Raw genomic sequence first — 15,984 nt, forward strand, 5'->3', positions numbered from 1 at the left:
CTGCTGTATCCCTATGTTTGACAATAATTCCTTTATGTCTGTTTGTTTTGTTTACACATCATTGTCTATACAATGGAATTATATGCGACTGCCATACAAGTGTGAGGTTTGCTAGCTATGAAATCAGGTAAAATCAGCCATTTTCTACAAACATTTAAGAAATTGCCTGTATCAAGTCAGAAATATGATATTAGTTATCAGTTTGTTTAATGTGTTTCAGCTTTTGATTTTGTCATTTGATTTGTGACTTTCAGTTTTGATTTTTTCACGGAGTTCGGTATTTTTGTGGTTTTTCTGTTTACTTGTTACTCAGTCTTTTGTTTTTGTTATTCTGTTTTGTAAACATTTGTTTGAGATATGTTTTTTTGCGGTGGCATTGTCAGTTTGTTTTCGACAAATGCTTTGAAATGCTTTCGGTATCCTTGGTCTCCGTTGTGTCAGATTTTATGTTGTTGCCCACATCCATTTGATGTTTGTTAGAAATTTATATAAATTACCTATTCAAATGCCTGAACATTTTGCAAATAAGAAAAATTTTGAATATTAAATGAGTTTATAGTAGGAAGAATATTATTTTCTTAAAGGACTAACCACACATTTGTATGGTACAATGCAAATCAACACTTGCTAAAGTAGACATATGTTTCCATGTTATATACATACGAAGAATAATAGATTATTGATATTTATTAATAAGTAAATTTAACCTCACTTAGGAAGTGTGAATTAATTATAATAATGTACACTCAATTATACGTCAAGCACTTATTTTTTTCAAGGATGTGCTTTCGTCTTGCGTGTAAATCTTTGTAATGTTCCCACTGAAGTTACCTTAACTTTAGAACTCCTTACTATGAGCTTTTTATAACAGCACAGGGCGTAGATCTAAACATTATAAAATGAAGACAGTTTATTTTCAACTTATACTTTTGAATTGCCCTTTAGTATCTCTCGCCTCCGTTGTTTCTGATTTTTTATATATTTAATAATTTTTAGAAATTTATATAAATTAAAAATTCTTATGCTTGAACATATTGCGAATAATAAAAATTTAGAATTATTTTTTGATTTTTTAGTAGAAAATATCTTATTCTGTTAAATTTATTAACCACATACACATGCATTTGTAAAGTACAATGCTAAACGACACTTGTGAAGAAAACATCTGTTACCATGTTATATACATACGTATAATAATGTATTAATTTCATTTGCTATAAAGTACATATTACATCACTAGAGAAGTGTGAATTATTTAAAATAATGTACACTCAATTATACCTCAAGCACTTATTTTTTTTCATGTACGTCTTTTCATCTTGCATGTAAATATACTTAATATTTACAAGGAGATGTCCTGAATTTTAGCATTCATTACATAGAGCAATATAGAGAGACAATGCGCGTAGATCTTTATATTCTATAATGAAGACATACACTGCTACCTTGTCGATAAGGATAATGACGGTTGAAAGTCACACTTGAATGACTGAACCCATGATGAAGAAGAACTCGGACAAAGAATCTGAGCTCCTTAATTTTATGCCTGTTATAAAGTTTAAGCTGCTAGGTTGAGATTCACATTGCAAAAGCAGAGGTATTAACCTAGTGGTAGTAATAACATTGATGGTACGTATTTTTAAGTAGAAGATGCGCATGTCAACAATAAAGTCCCGTCAGAGATCCTTGACGACAAACCAAACTATTTGAAATTTGAAAGCCAATAACACATTGCAAGGCTAATAAAAACCAATAACAAAGGACCAAACGTAACACCCAAGAAAAGGGAGTACGATTTACGCATTATAGATAGTTTTATGTCGTTTCCCTAGTACTGGCTACTGACCTGTTAGTAACCGTAGTCGAACAAGTGGTAGCAATAATAATAATGCTTATAATTATAAATGAGTAAAGCCAGTGACCCCCCCCCCTTTTACAGGCCTGTAAAATATCAAATTCAGTGCGTAAACGATTGGCGAATGTAAAAGTTGTGATTGGCTTTTTGTTTTTTAGTATAGGGGATATTTACGTTTTAAAAAGTACCAACAACAAACTTTTTAGTATAATGTAAAAGAGCAATTGCATAAGTAAACATCTGGCTCAATGTTGTATACATAGTTATGTAAAATAATGGATTATTTTTATTTGTCATTAAATACGTTTTTACATCACTGATTATGTAAAGGAAATAGTCAATTAATTATGATGATCTAGATGGGTACCCAAAATAGAGAAAAGCACACAAAATATGCAGAAAAAAAGAGAAAAAGGGAAAGATCAATATATATATATATATGTAAAAAAAAAAGAACACAAAGAAGTAAAAAATAATGGGATACTTATCAATTGTAAAGAATAATGCTTATTTGGGGAAAATAAAGAATTGAGAAAAATCATTTAAAAGATTAAAGAATAAAAAAATTAATGATTCTCTTTCAGACCATACATTATAATGAAGTATACGCCATTATAAGTTTAGAAGTAAATTTATTCAAGGTTGTGTTTTAGTCTTGCATGTAAATCTACTTAATATTCCCTCTGAAGTGTCCTAAACTTTGACACTCCTTACGTGGATCAATCAACGGCACATCGTGTAGAACTTAATGTTTTATTATGAAGTCATACACTATTACCCTGTCGATAAGACTAATGACGTTTGAAGGTCACTCTATTATCAATAGAAATTGAAACAAAAACAAAGGAATGAATGAACGATGGTATAAACATATGAAACACTATATAATGTTTCGATGTTCCTGCATAAATAAAGTTATTCATGCTATATTTCATAGTTATATATATATGTGTGTGTGTGTACTTCAATCAATGTAAGTCATTTGCATCTACATAAAGAAAAGCAGACGATATTTTGTATGGATGACATTGATTTATCATGCGATCAAACATAATACACATATTTGTTGGCGTCACGCCATTGAATGTGCGTGTGTATTTATAACATAGAAATAAAAATGACGATGCTTAAATCATTTTTTTAAACAGATCTAGTTACAAGAAAAGTTGAATGTATTGCTTTGTTTTGAAATTATAATACAGACTTAAATGTTTACAAACTAACAGCTGTTTTTAGATCTAAGACGACATATAACTGAATGGAGATATGCGATTATCCCATTATCTGTAGAGATAAAAACAACGAGATGTTTAATCGATTTTACAAGTTTATCTGCCTTTTCGTAACATGCACAGTGCATACCAGTAAAGTCACATTTGTGTACACGTGATCGATAAGGCAAACCGATAAAAGCCAAATTTATATAATGTAACATTATATCGGATCATTAGACCGTCGTATATTATAGCTGAATTACTTGTGTTCAAGCTTTTGAATATTTTTAAATGGAAGCCTGATTACACAAAAAGCTTTTGAAATCAAATCTAAACTGACAAAACAAATTTTGAACGTGTTATTATTAACATTTAAAGGTATTTGGTCGTTACTTATTTTACGCAGTAGAAATATATAATATAGATATTGATTCTGAATTCTATAATACTTAAATAATTATCAACTTATAAAAACACATACATATTTGTTTTCCCTCTTTTTTTTCGTTCTCAGTTTTAACAAAATATGTGAAATTTATAACATATGTTATAGTATAGTTGTACCATACATAAAATATGTTTTGAGGTAGAAATTATTAAACATCAATGTTACAAGTATGTTTATGTCATTGGTGATGAAAAAATGTTATGTGAACTTGTGTTTGTTTGTTTCCCAAACATTATTTATTTCACATGTTAACAAACATATCCGATGTTTTAAACAGATTTAAACCGGCCAAATAGCAAATAATCAGAGTGCAGAGTAAATCTAATCCTATTTTTTAGCTCTTGATATTCCCCTATTTTCTTGTTTAATAGATGATAGCAGAACAACACGCTCTCTAATGTTTTGTCAATTTCTAAATTTGGGCACAAGCTTAACTGACATGAAATATCGATACAATTAATATTAATTCATATAAAAATAAAAAGTTTCAACTATTAAGTTATTATTTGCAATACTTTTATAAGTATTGCTGTCCATACCATACATGATTATGTTAGCAAGTCGTCATGGTTATGGTAAATTTTTTAAACATGCAGTCTTGTCATCTTAACTACCATGAAAAACAATTGACGGAAAAATCTTAATGATAGTTTTCACTTTTTCTTAGTAAATTATTACAAAAAGGTTTGCTTAATTTTATGTGTCTTCTAACTTCTATTTAACAAATTTATTATATTCGAGCTAGCAGTTTTTTCAATGAATAAAAAGTGATCAAGGAAATACCTGATTGTGGCACTGCCTAAACAACCATGTAAAAAAGTCAATAAGTAATTTAATTTACAGACAAGGTACATGAAAAACATACAACATTCATTTCCTTTACACATTACGCATGACACCTTTGTTCCTCAGTTAAAGTAATTATGCATGATAAATGTGATCTGAATATAAAAAAAAACCAGTCCGTTGCTAATAACTGTGGTATGATTCACTAAATAGCTGTTTAAAATGGTGTTTGCTGCCAAATCTAAGCCGACTGAAACTGTTCAATCTCTCAAATTAAAATGAAATTTAAAAGTACAAGAGCTTTATGGCTTTATATTGCTATTTTATTAGATCATTTTTGTTTATATAGCCCTCTTTCTGTTTCGGTTCTTATGCATCCTTGGCTTTCAAAAATTAGGCGTTTCAGGTAAATCCAGATAAGCACCTAGGACAGATATAATTTATAAAGTGTTTTCATTTATTACAGAAAACAATACACAACGTATTTAATCTTTAGTTTCCCTGACTAGACGCAATATAAGTTACTATAAAATGACGTTTGAAAACTGCTGATTCTACATATGAACGCGTATACAGATAAACATTAAGGCACATGTATCATGAGGTTTATGTTCCCTTGTAATGTTTGATCTTATTTAATAAGTTAAAATGAATAGATCAGATGTTAATACTTTTCTCATTACCAGTATGAAAGCGTTTCTTTGTGTTTTTTGTTTTGCGGGTCGAATATTTTGACGAAATTGGTCTTCATACTGCTGCTTTCCATTTGTCAATTTTGTTTAGCTGATATTCAATTTAATAAGTATGCTTTCTAAGCTCATGCCCAAGTTAAATTATAGGTCGAATGAATACAGATTCAAATTCCATCAACTTATTAACTTGCTAGGCAATTAAACATCTAATTCAGAGGTGTTTTTTATATTATTTTTTTATTATAACTTTGACAGCTATTCGCTAGATTGTGTTTCAATATATCGCTTTTATGAATGTATGAAACAAAACAAAAAAAAAAAAATAGATTTTGTTTTGTCTGACTCGGGACTTATGCAATTTAAAGCAGCATTTACAAATATAAGGCTTTCACAACAATATCGATACATAGCTTGATTGAAAGTCAAATCGGCTTATATGGGATTTCAATGACTTCATATATATTTTGAATGGTAGAACTTCCGTTTTCACCATTTATATATTAAAGAGCAAATAATAATCAAAAAGGGGAATACAGGATTACTAATATAACATCATACTAAACTTGGTTTATATTAATGAGAGATGTGATAAAAAAAAAAAAAAAAATTCTATCATTCTAAGAAACGATAAAATTCTAACATTAACTATTTGATAAGTCCTTGCTAAATTTAAAACTTAGATATTTTGCTCACACAATGTCGTTAATATAATGAAATTTTACGCGACTGTCATACAAGTTAGAAGATAAGCTAGCTAATAGACCTGGTTTAATCTTCCATTGTATAAAAATGGAAATGACTGTACCAACTCAGGAATATGACAGTTATTTTCCATTCGTTTGATGTGTTTGAGGTTTTGATTTTGTCATTTGTTAATGGACTTTCCGTTTTGATTTTTTGAAAGAGTTCTGAGATTTTGCTATTTTACTTTTTAAATAATGTAAATAATTGCTAGATTAATCAAAAACGTTGTTCAGTATGAAAGTTGTCAATTTGACAAACTCATGAATTCGACAATGTTTTTAATTATATCGATCGGTATATGAAATATTAGAAATACATCCATGAGGAGGCAGCCAACTTGACAAATTATGCAAACATGTAAAAATCAACATATGCCCTTTGATGATTTTAATATTATACCTGTGTTTAAACCATTCGTCGCGCTGTAGTCTATCACTTTATTTATAATATTTAATGATTCAAAGTTGGTACTATAGCGCCACTTTTAAGCGCCACTCTTGTGCTTTTTCGTGGCGGTCAGTTGTTATATATAGGTGGAGGAAGCCAGCGTGCCCGTAGAAAACCGCCGACCTGCGATAGAAAAACTGATAATTAAAGTCAATTAAGATTGGAGTCGAGTGAACCCACAATTGTAGCGTGGTTTGAACTCACAAGTTCGGTATTAGCTGGCTAGTGATTACAGAAATAGAACTACTTAGACCACCTGGTCACCGAGGCCTTCCTTATAACAGGGATATAAGATAAAATTATATAAAAGTAGCATGAATACAATATTTAATAATGAATAATACGGTTTTAAAATTTGCGTGCAGTTTTTGAGCGCAATTTCAAAATACGAAAATAACACGTTATAACTTTTAAGCATAAAAAGTCTTTTTTCTGGATGTACCTTCACCAAGAACGCTCAAAACCAAATATGATATTTGTTGTTAAAACATTTTTATATAAATCTAAAAATATATATGACTTAGAGCGATATGAAATAAGACAATCGGTATTTTAATAAACACGTTCAACCCTAACACATCAACAGCTAGGTTTACACTTTAAAAAACACAACAGTTATTAAGTGAAATGTGCCCTACATTCAAATGTACCAAGAAATCTTTGTACTATATCATTATTATTATAATGATTATCATTGCATAGCAATATTATATTTCCAACAGAAAGTAACAAAAAGTTAGCGTGCAATAAATTCCAATATTACACTACTGCAATAAATCTTTAAAATTTATGACGTCATCAACGACAAAATCTTAGTTTAAACTAATTTCTACTTTCAAAAATTATATTGCTATACAATACAACGGTTATTGCATGAAAATTGGGGAATATTGTGCTTCGTAGAACATAATGCACTCGCAAGCTCGTGCAATATAAAATTCTAGTCCGGACAATATTCCCCAATATTCATGCAATAACCCTATATTATTATTATTATTTTTATATTTTCTTTGTCATTGTTATAGTTATTGTCATTACAATTATTATGATTATTATCAAGATTATTATTATTATTATTATTATTATTATTATTATTATTATTATTATTATTATTTAAATAATCATTATTATGATTTTTAATACTATGATTATCATTATTAATATTATTATAATTATTATTATTCTTTTATTTCCTCATCATTGTTATAGTTATTCTTCTTCTTCTTCTTCTTCTTCTTCTTCTTCTTCTTCTTCTTCTTTTCTTCTTCTTCTTCTTCTTCTTCTTATTATTATTATTATTATTATCATCATCATCATTAATATTCTTATTATAATCATAATTATTATTTATATAACTATTATTGTTATTATTATTATTATTATTATCAAAGTACCTATTATCTTTATTCAAGAACTAAGAATTGGATCCGATACCACGTTTAAGTGTCATGCTCTTTGCACGTACAGTACCCATGCAACAACTTATTGAGCGGTCCGTAGGTGCTCTGTTGTATGGGAAAATTTCCCTGTCGAATGTATCTTCATTTCCAAATTTTCCCGACTATCATCCCGTATTGCTTCTATGACAAGACATACATTGTATTTATTTTTAGCTTGTTCTCGTCCTGAAAATGCATGAAATGTATGACACTGAACGTTAAGGAACCAACAATCGATCAATCAATTATCAAAAAGTCGGTTCTCAGAATTCAATTTTTTACCTCAGAAATAGATGACCGTAGCTGTATTTTTGGAAGAAAAAAAAATTTGTGGTCCTAAATGCTCTCCAACTTAGTACTGTATTTGGCCTTTTAAACTTTATTTGATTCTGACATCAATGATGAGGCTTTAGTAGACGACACGTGCGTCTGGTGTAAATACAAAATCTTAATTCTGGTATCTACATGTATGATGAGTTAATATTTACATCTAATTATGACTTATTGGAAAACAAACTTTATGAAAATCGCTTATAGTATAATTGCTTCAATTCAAAACTGATAGAAACTTTTACAGAATTAACTTAAATTATTTCTAATATTTCAATTATGTTATACCTTTTTATGAAGAATATAAAAAAAATACAAACGAACTGTAAGAAAATGCAAAAGGAAAGTCCCTTATCAAATGGCAAAATCAGAAGCTCTAACATATCTAACGAAAGAATCACAACTATCATATTCCTGCTTGGGTACAGGTTTTTTTTAATGTAGGAAATGGTGGATTAAACCTGGTGTTACAGCTGGCTGATGTTATATTGGTTATTCTCATCGGATGTTGTCTAATGCTTAGTCCGTTGCTGTGTGTGTTACATTTTAATGTTGTGTCGTTGTTCTCCTCTAATATTTAATGCGTTTCCCTCAGTTTTAGTATGTTACTCCGATTTTGTTTTTTTGTCCATAGATTTATGAGTTTTGACCAGCGGTATACTACTGTTGCCTTTATTTAAACTCTCACTTGTATGAGAGTTGCATAATTTTCCATTATATTGACAACGATGCGTGAACAATACAATTAAACAGGAAGAATTGATAAAAAGGTCAATTATAGGGGTACAGCAATCAACATTGTGTTATTATCTTAATCACTTTTAAAAAACACAAATATATTAACAAACAAAAACCATGGCAAAATTACACAATGACGGGATGCGTAATTACAGAGAATCGTCATATGTACGACAGAAACATAAAAAGGGATATAGAAAAAGCAATTTAACAAAAATAAAAGACATGAATACAGAAATTGTAATATAACAATAACACAATGACGGGAGGTTTAAGTACAGACTCATGTCATATGTGAGAAAGAAACACTAAAACATGTAAAAGGAATATAAACAAAGCATAGTAGGTAAAATGAAAGACATGAGTACAAAAATATCACTGAACAATAACACAATAACGGGATAAGTACAGAGCCGCGTCAAATGGATACTACAAAAAACAGACTGAACAGTTAAGGTATCATTCAAAAAGACAAATAAAAGAATACGATAAAACGTTTTGAAATGGAAAACAACGTCAGTACCCAGAATCTATACTTCAAGACCATCTGTTATCCTTTGTAAAGCTTATACCGAATTTTTATTGTGTTTGATTTCGCTATGATAAATTGACAATAAAAAGAACTTCTTTTTTAAAATGTACTACCAACAAAGATAAAGGTAAAATCCTTTATTCTAAATCACTAAGCATTGATCGACGTGGACTATCTGTTTCAGAGGTTACTCTATATAATGATTTACTGGACACTGTAACATTTTGTTTGCTATCAAATTAAACCGACATATTAGAGTGTATATGTACCGTTCATTTCTTGATTATATTCCTTAAAGTGGAATAATCTGTTTATGTATCGATTAAAACACCAGAACAGATTTCAAGTAAAGCGGCCAGCTTCAGTCCATCTCCGGTTGGGCGATTTTTCTCGCTGTATTGAAGATCATTTGGTGACCCTCGACTGTTTTATGCTCTTTAATCGGGTTGTTGTCTTATGTTTTAGAATGAGACGAATTGACACCTGACAAACCTCGACAAAAAGAATGCCGAAAGGGTAAGCAGACCTCGGTCCATTATTAACACAATGTTACTACAATTTCGATGATAAATTTCATTTGGTGATCTAATCGTGTAAAAAAGAATGGTGAAGCGTTAATAACAATTGAAACATATCATTGGTCATCTGGACAAAGAATAAAGAAGCTGCAATGTATACGTGTATGCGACTATAAAGCAGTTCATAAAAAGAAAAGAAATGAAAAGAGCTTTTATCACAAGATTCTGTGAAGGTTATTATTTAAAATATTCTTATCCATTTTCATATTCATTTTAAAAAACATCTTTTATTAACAAACTTATTGTCGCCAGCTATTTATTTTTTGCGACTTTCGCGAGTAGAAAAACATCACGAATACAAATCGTCGCGAAAATGTAAAACTAGAATCTTTCCATATTAACCCTCTCGCTTTCAAACCGAAACCAATTTCAAGATTTTTTTGGGGAATTTAGACTTGTTCCATCGCCATTTGCTGACGTACAGATGTGGTTAATGGCTCAAATTAATCCTCAGATAACCAGCAATCCGATTTAATGTGCATCGAACCTCTATCATTATTAGTTAATAAACAAGTCGCCCCTTACTGATGTGTAATTTTTCTGAAAAAAACATTTATTTTTATTTGAATGTTGAGGAATATTCTCAAAAATAAGTGCAAAGAAAACTGCTCTTTTAAAAGGATTTATGACTTTTTTCAATAATTGTGCAGTGAGTTTATAAAGAATAGTATTAAACTAATAGTTCTAACTTGTACACTAGTTGCAAATGTAATTGTTAGTGTAGCAGCGCAATCACAAACTTGAAAAGCGTCATTTCTTAAAGATGTTATGAGAAAAGAGACAAAAACCGCAAAAATATTCTGATTTTTTTTTTTTTTTTTCCAAAGTTGAAATAGATGTAACAAAACATGGTTTCGTAAGTGTTGCGGTATGATAAAGTTGAAAACACTTTTGTTTGAATAAAGGAACATGCATATTTCAATGAAAAAATGACATTTTAAAGAGTGGATTCCTCCTAGATTTGCGTAAAAATCATGCATTTGGCAACAAAAAATTATCATCTGAACATATAATTCAAAAAAAGAAAACAAACTTGGTGAGAATCTTTATATTATTTTTGTTTTTAATTTTTTTCGTAGTAGTAGACTCAAGTACTTAGATTTCAATAAATTCCCTACAATGCCAGTGGAGCAGGGGTACGCTGATCTATCTCAAGACGCCAAGATTGAGAGTTCGAATCTAACTGCCGGAGTTGGAAAAATAATTTCCTATATTATATGTAACTTAACTTAACTTTTACCCCCAATAATGTACCTCTTGCAAAAATAAGCCTAAAACAAATATATATTAAAAAATGTGAAAATCCGAATCGAAAAAAAATCCTGTTAGAAAAAGAGGTAAAAGATACCAAAGTGACATTCAAACTCATAAGTCATACATAAAATGATAACATCAAAGTAAAATAAATAAAGGGCACAGTAACACGAACATAATCAACAAATAGAGGTGATCTCAGACGAACAAATAAATTAATCATTATATTAGTATAAAACAATAAATATTCCATTTGTTTTTAAAAATGCGATATTTTACCCTTTAGAGATACAAATAATGTAACCCTGTTGTCATAAATAACAATAATATGTTGAATGCACTGTAAGGAAATTCATCAGATGGAGCATTTTCATGCGACCAACAGTTTTGAATTAAAATTAAAAAAAACGATAATAGGTTTTTTTTTAATGCCATTATTTTGTTTTCTGTTGTGAAAATAAAATCAATCATAGCTTAAATTTAAGGTAATTTTAAAGTACAAACCAAATTTTAATTTTTATTTTTAATAGGAAATATCATGTCAAATCTGAATGTTGGGTGTCCCTCGTGTATTTTGTGATGATTGAAAATATGCTTTTTAACATTGTGAATTTCTTGATTGGCAGACAGACACTTAAAATTCCAAATTGGAAAACTAAATCAAAATTGATTATCAAAAGCCGTTTGTCTACATGCCAATGAATTACTGTTTCTTCTCACTTACATTTGCTTCATACGAAGCAGTTTAGTTTTAGCTAAAGCATTTTTTTTCCAAAAACAGAATGTTTTTTAAAACAGTTAAAAATGCGTTACCCTTATTAGTTTAATATCGTAAACAGAAAACCAAAAGGTAGAAGGGAATTGCTTAACATTAAAAATTCTCAAGGTTTTATATTTGTTTACAAAGGTTTTTTGTTGTTGTGTATTAACCGACATAAACAAGGGAGTGAAATTAATTAAATTACTTGGCGTTTCCACTTTCTATCATTGTTTTACTCAATAATACATTTCTTTTTATATGCTCAACTGATATCATTACCTTGGATGTTGGTAAAGAATCGTTTTTGTTACTTCAATCAAATTTGCAATATCAGATTAAAAGTAAGTTTTTTGGCTTAATCAGTTTTTTGTAATAAAAGAAAAAACATCACAAGAAGAAAAGTGATATTGATACATAATTATAAGTATACATCAATTAGACAGCAACGCTGCCAGACAAACAACTGCTAGTGGTCAATATACAAACATCTTTTTATACCAATATACAGTATTTGACAGTTTCAGGAATATTATAACAGAAATAACTGTATTCATGGGCTATAATTTGAATAGCTAGGTACGCGTTTTGTCTACACTAGACCCACCTGTAGCTCTAAAATCAAATACTGCACATGTGCCCGATCTTGCAAAGTATATGCATCAATATCATTTTAACTTCACCATGTTCCCAAGATTCAACATAAACATTCTTCTATAAGGCTTATACACTCTTTATCCCATCGTATGGCATTTCATACTACTATTGACAAGCTCCTACTTAGACTTTGTAAAACTTCAACAGAATCTGAGCAGAAATGTGATGAACCAGGGGTATTTCAAAGAACATCTCTTCCTTTTCTAAAATATCTCATAGGAAGGAACCAAGACCCTGTGGATAAATATACTATATCATCTTCACAAATAATGCACGATAGTCTTGAAGTATAAATTCAGGGTACCGACATTGTTTATCATCTTCATAAAGGGGTATAGTTTTCTTCTAGTTGTCCTTATGATTATTACTTTTACTGTTAAGTCTGTTTTATGTGATATCAATTTAACGTTATTCTGTACTGAAACATCCCGTCAATGTGTTTGTGTGCTATGGTAAATTTTGTATTCTTGTCTTTCATATTTGCCTATGTGCTTTGTCTATATGTCTTTCAGTGTTTTTGAGATACATGTGACGTGGCTCTGTATTTATACATCCCGTCATTGCGCTATTGTTCTATGATATTTTTTGAATTCTTTTCTTTCATTTTTGCTCGTGTGCTTTGTCTATATGCCCTTTTTAGTTCCTCTGATACAAATGACATGGCTCTGTTCTTATACATCCCGTCATGGTGTTATTGCGCTGTTGTATTCTTTTTGTATCCTTGACTTTCATTTTTGGTAAATTGTGCTTTGTCTATATGCCCTTTTTGCTTTTTTTTAACATATTTGTTTGTTTTAAAGTGTTAACGATAATGACACAATGTTGACTGCTGTACCCCTATTTTTAACATTTTAACCTATTATGTTTGTTCATTTTTTTCACACATCGTTGCCAATATAATGGAATTTGATGCGACTGTCATACAAGTGAAATGTTTAGCTAGCGAACCAATTTCAATAACGGTTTAATAACGGTATTGCAATATATCAAAAAACGACGACCAAACAAACAAATCCAAAACAAACATAACACAAACAATCTAAAGACTAAGCAACATAAACAGACAAACAACTTCAAGTCCACACAACACACCAAAAACAACTCAAGATTGAGCAATACGAACAGACAAACAAGTCTACACAACATAAAAAAGCTAAAGACTGAGAAACACGAACAGACAAACAAGTCTACACAACACAACACACAGAAGCTAATGTCTGAGAAACACGAACAGACAAACAAGTCCACACAAACAACATGAAAAAGCTAAAGACTGAGAAACACGAACAGACAAACAAGTCTACACAACACAACACAGAAAACCTAAAGATTAAGTAACACGACCAGACAAACAAGTCCACACAACACAACATAAAACAGCTGATAACTTAGTAACACAACCAGACAAACAAGTGCACATAACACAACATAAAACAACTGATGACTTAGTAACATGACCAGACAAAGAAGTCCACACAACACAACATAAAAAGCTAGGACTGATGATAGCTGAATATAACATCAGGTACTCTGGATTTTTAAGAAGATATTGCTCTAATTCTGGCATGTTTTATGTTGGTCATTGTAAGTGAGGTTTGAACATGTGACTACAATAATCTGTTCACGTTTACGTTTGTAATATACAAAATGAGTCGACTTGAGTGGATAATTTGCTTCGACCTATATGTTGAAATAAGCACTTCAACATATTGTCTCCTGCATGTTTTCGACAAAAAGGAGGTTAATAAATATATCATATGAGCGGTACACATTTGATTGATCAAATACGCTTGTTGACAATTAATGCTTTTTCATGTTGCTTGAGAACATATTATTTTGAAAGTCCAAAACAGAGTATAAACTTCGAGAAACCAATACAACCGAATCAATACTGAAATGAAAGCTTAACCTGCTGAACAAGGAGTCTGAGCTATGCTCGAGGAATCTATCTTCCAGACTCAAACATGATTTCAAAAATTGAAATCAGCAACATCATATAGATTTACATTCGAATTAACATATGGAACCGAAGCACATACTACGATGATAATAATACACCCACCAACAGTGGTATCGACCCAGTGATAGTTTAAGGCTATAAAAGACTACCACAGACTTTCAAAGGCTAAGCAAAACTAGCCTACAATTTTGATTATGTTTACACAGCCCTTTGCTGCTTTTCAAAGGACAACCACCTTTCGTTTGTAATTTGTACAATTCATATACCGCACCAAAAACAAAGATAAGGCAAGGCGAAGCTTGTTAAAAAACGCGTTGTCTAGTAACACCAAATATGTTTTGTTTTTTGAAGAACGAAACACACAAACAATTCTACCATGTCAGTCTGCAATCATCGGAAAGTTAAAAGCCGTAAAAGAGAAGAAGTTGAAAAGCATTGAGATCCGCAATTCTGAATGTAATAACTTAAAGGTAATATATTTTCTGTGCTAGAAAAACCTTCGTGTTTCGCATAACGCAAAGTTTTGTGAACAGTTGAAATTGCTACGAGTATTCTATAAACATCATGTGGTTGATTAATGTTTTGTTTTTTTCAATGAAAATATATTTTGCAATATCTACATATTACATCAATGACATTCCATGTCAGCGAGGACGTTTGCCATTTAAAAACAATTATACCGTAAGGTTAGATTTCTGTATGGCTCTAAACATATAAGACTACAAATATCACGCTCCATTGTTGAGATAATATATCCAATTAGAATCTTATTCTTTTTGGTTTTATCAGCCACAGTGGTTGGTGGTAATTGTTGATAAGACTTTGTAGTCAGGTACTGTATTATGGACTTGGTTTCATTGGTTTGGCTATCGGTTTTTGCTATAGCGTTGTCATGTCCTCCTCGACTAATGAGCTTTGAGTGTCCCATACATATATTTCTATGGTTTTGTCAATGCTCTTCAACTTTGTGCTTGTTTGGTTTTATAAATATTTTGATATGAGCGTCACTGATGAGTCTTATATAGACGAGGCGCGCGTCTGGCGTACTTAATTATAATCCTGGTACTTTTGACAACTTGATCACATACACGTAACAGAGAATATATAAGGTCTGCAACATATATAAAAAGATTTCAAAGACAAAATCAATTCTACGATGTATTAGACCCCAAAGTTCTGACAATATGAACAACAACAATGCGTTAATGTAGTTTCAGACATGGGATAATTACTTAAACATGTGACACGATCAAACTTTATTATTTTCTCAATCTCAAGCCTTCCCCCTTATATTCAGCTGATGTGAAGTATCTCATCATAAATACTAGGATTGAAATTTTATATTTGCGCCAGACGCGCATGAAAGATACAAGGTATTTGAAACCTTTTAATAAAAATTATAACCAAAACGCCAACACCGTTCTAGTCTGCAATAGTTATAAATCCAAAATCCATGAAATAGAAAACATTTATAATCAACATCGTGTCTATAGAATACTCGAATCAATGTCAAAACACGTAACCTTCTGATTCAAATCAAACTATCACTTTAA

The sequence above is a fragment of the Mytilus galloprovincialis genome, chromosome 5, assembly GCF_965363235.1.
Source record: "Mytilus galloprovincialis chromosome 5, xbMytGall1.hap1.1, whole genome shotgun sequence".
NCBI classification, from domain to species: domain Eukaryota; kingdom Metazoa; phylum Mollusca; class Bivalvia; order Mytilida; family Mytilidae; genus Mytilus; species Mytilus galloprovincialis.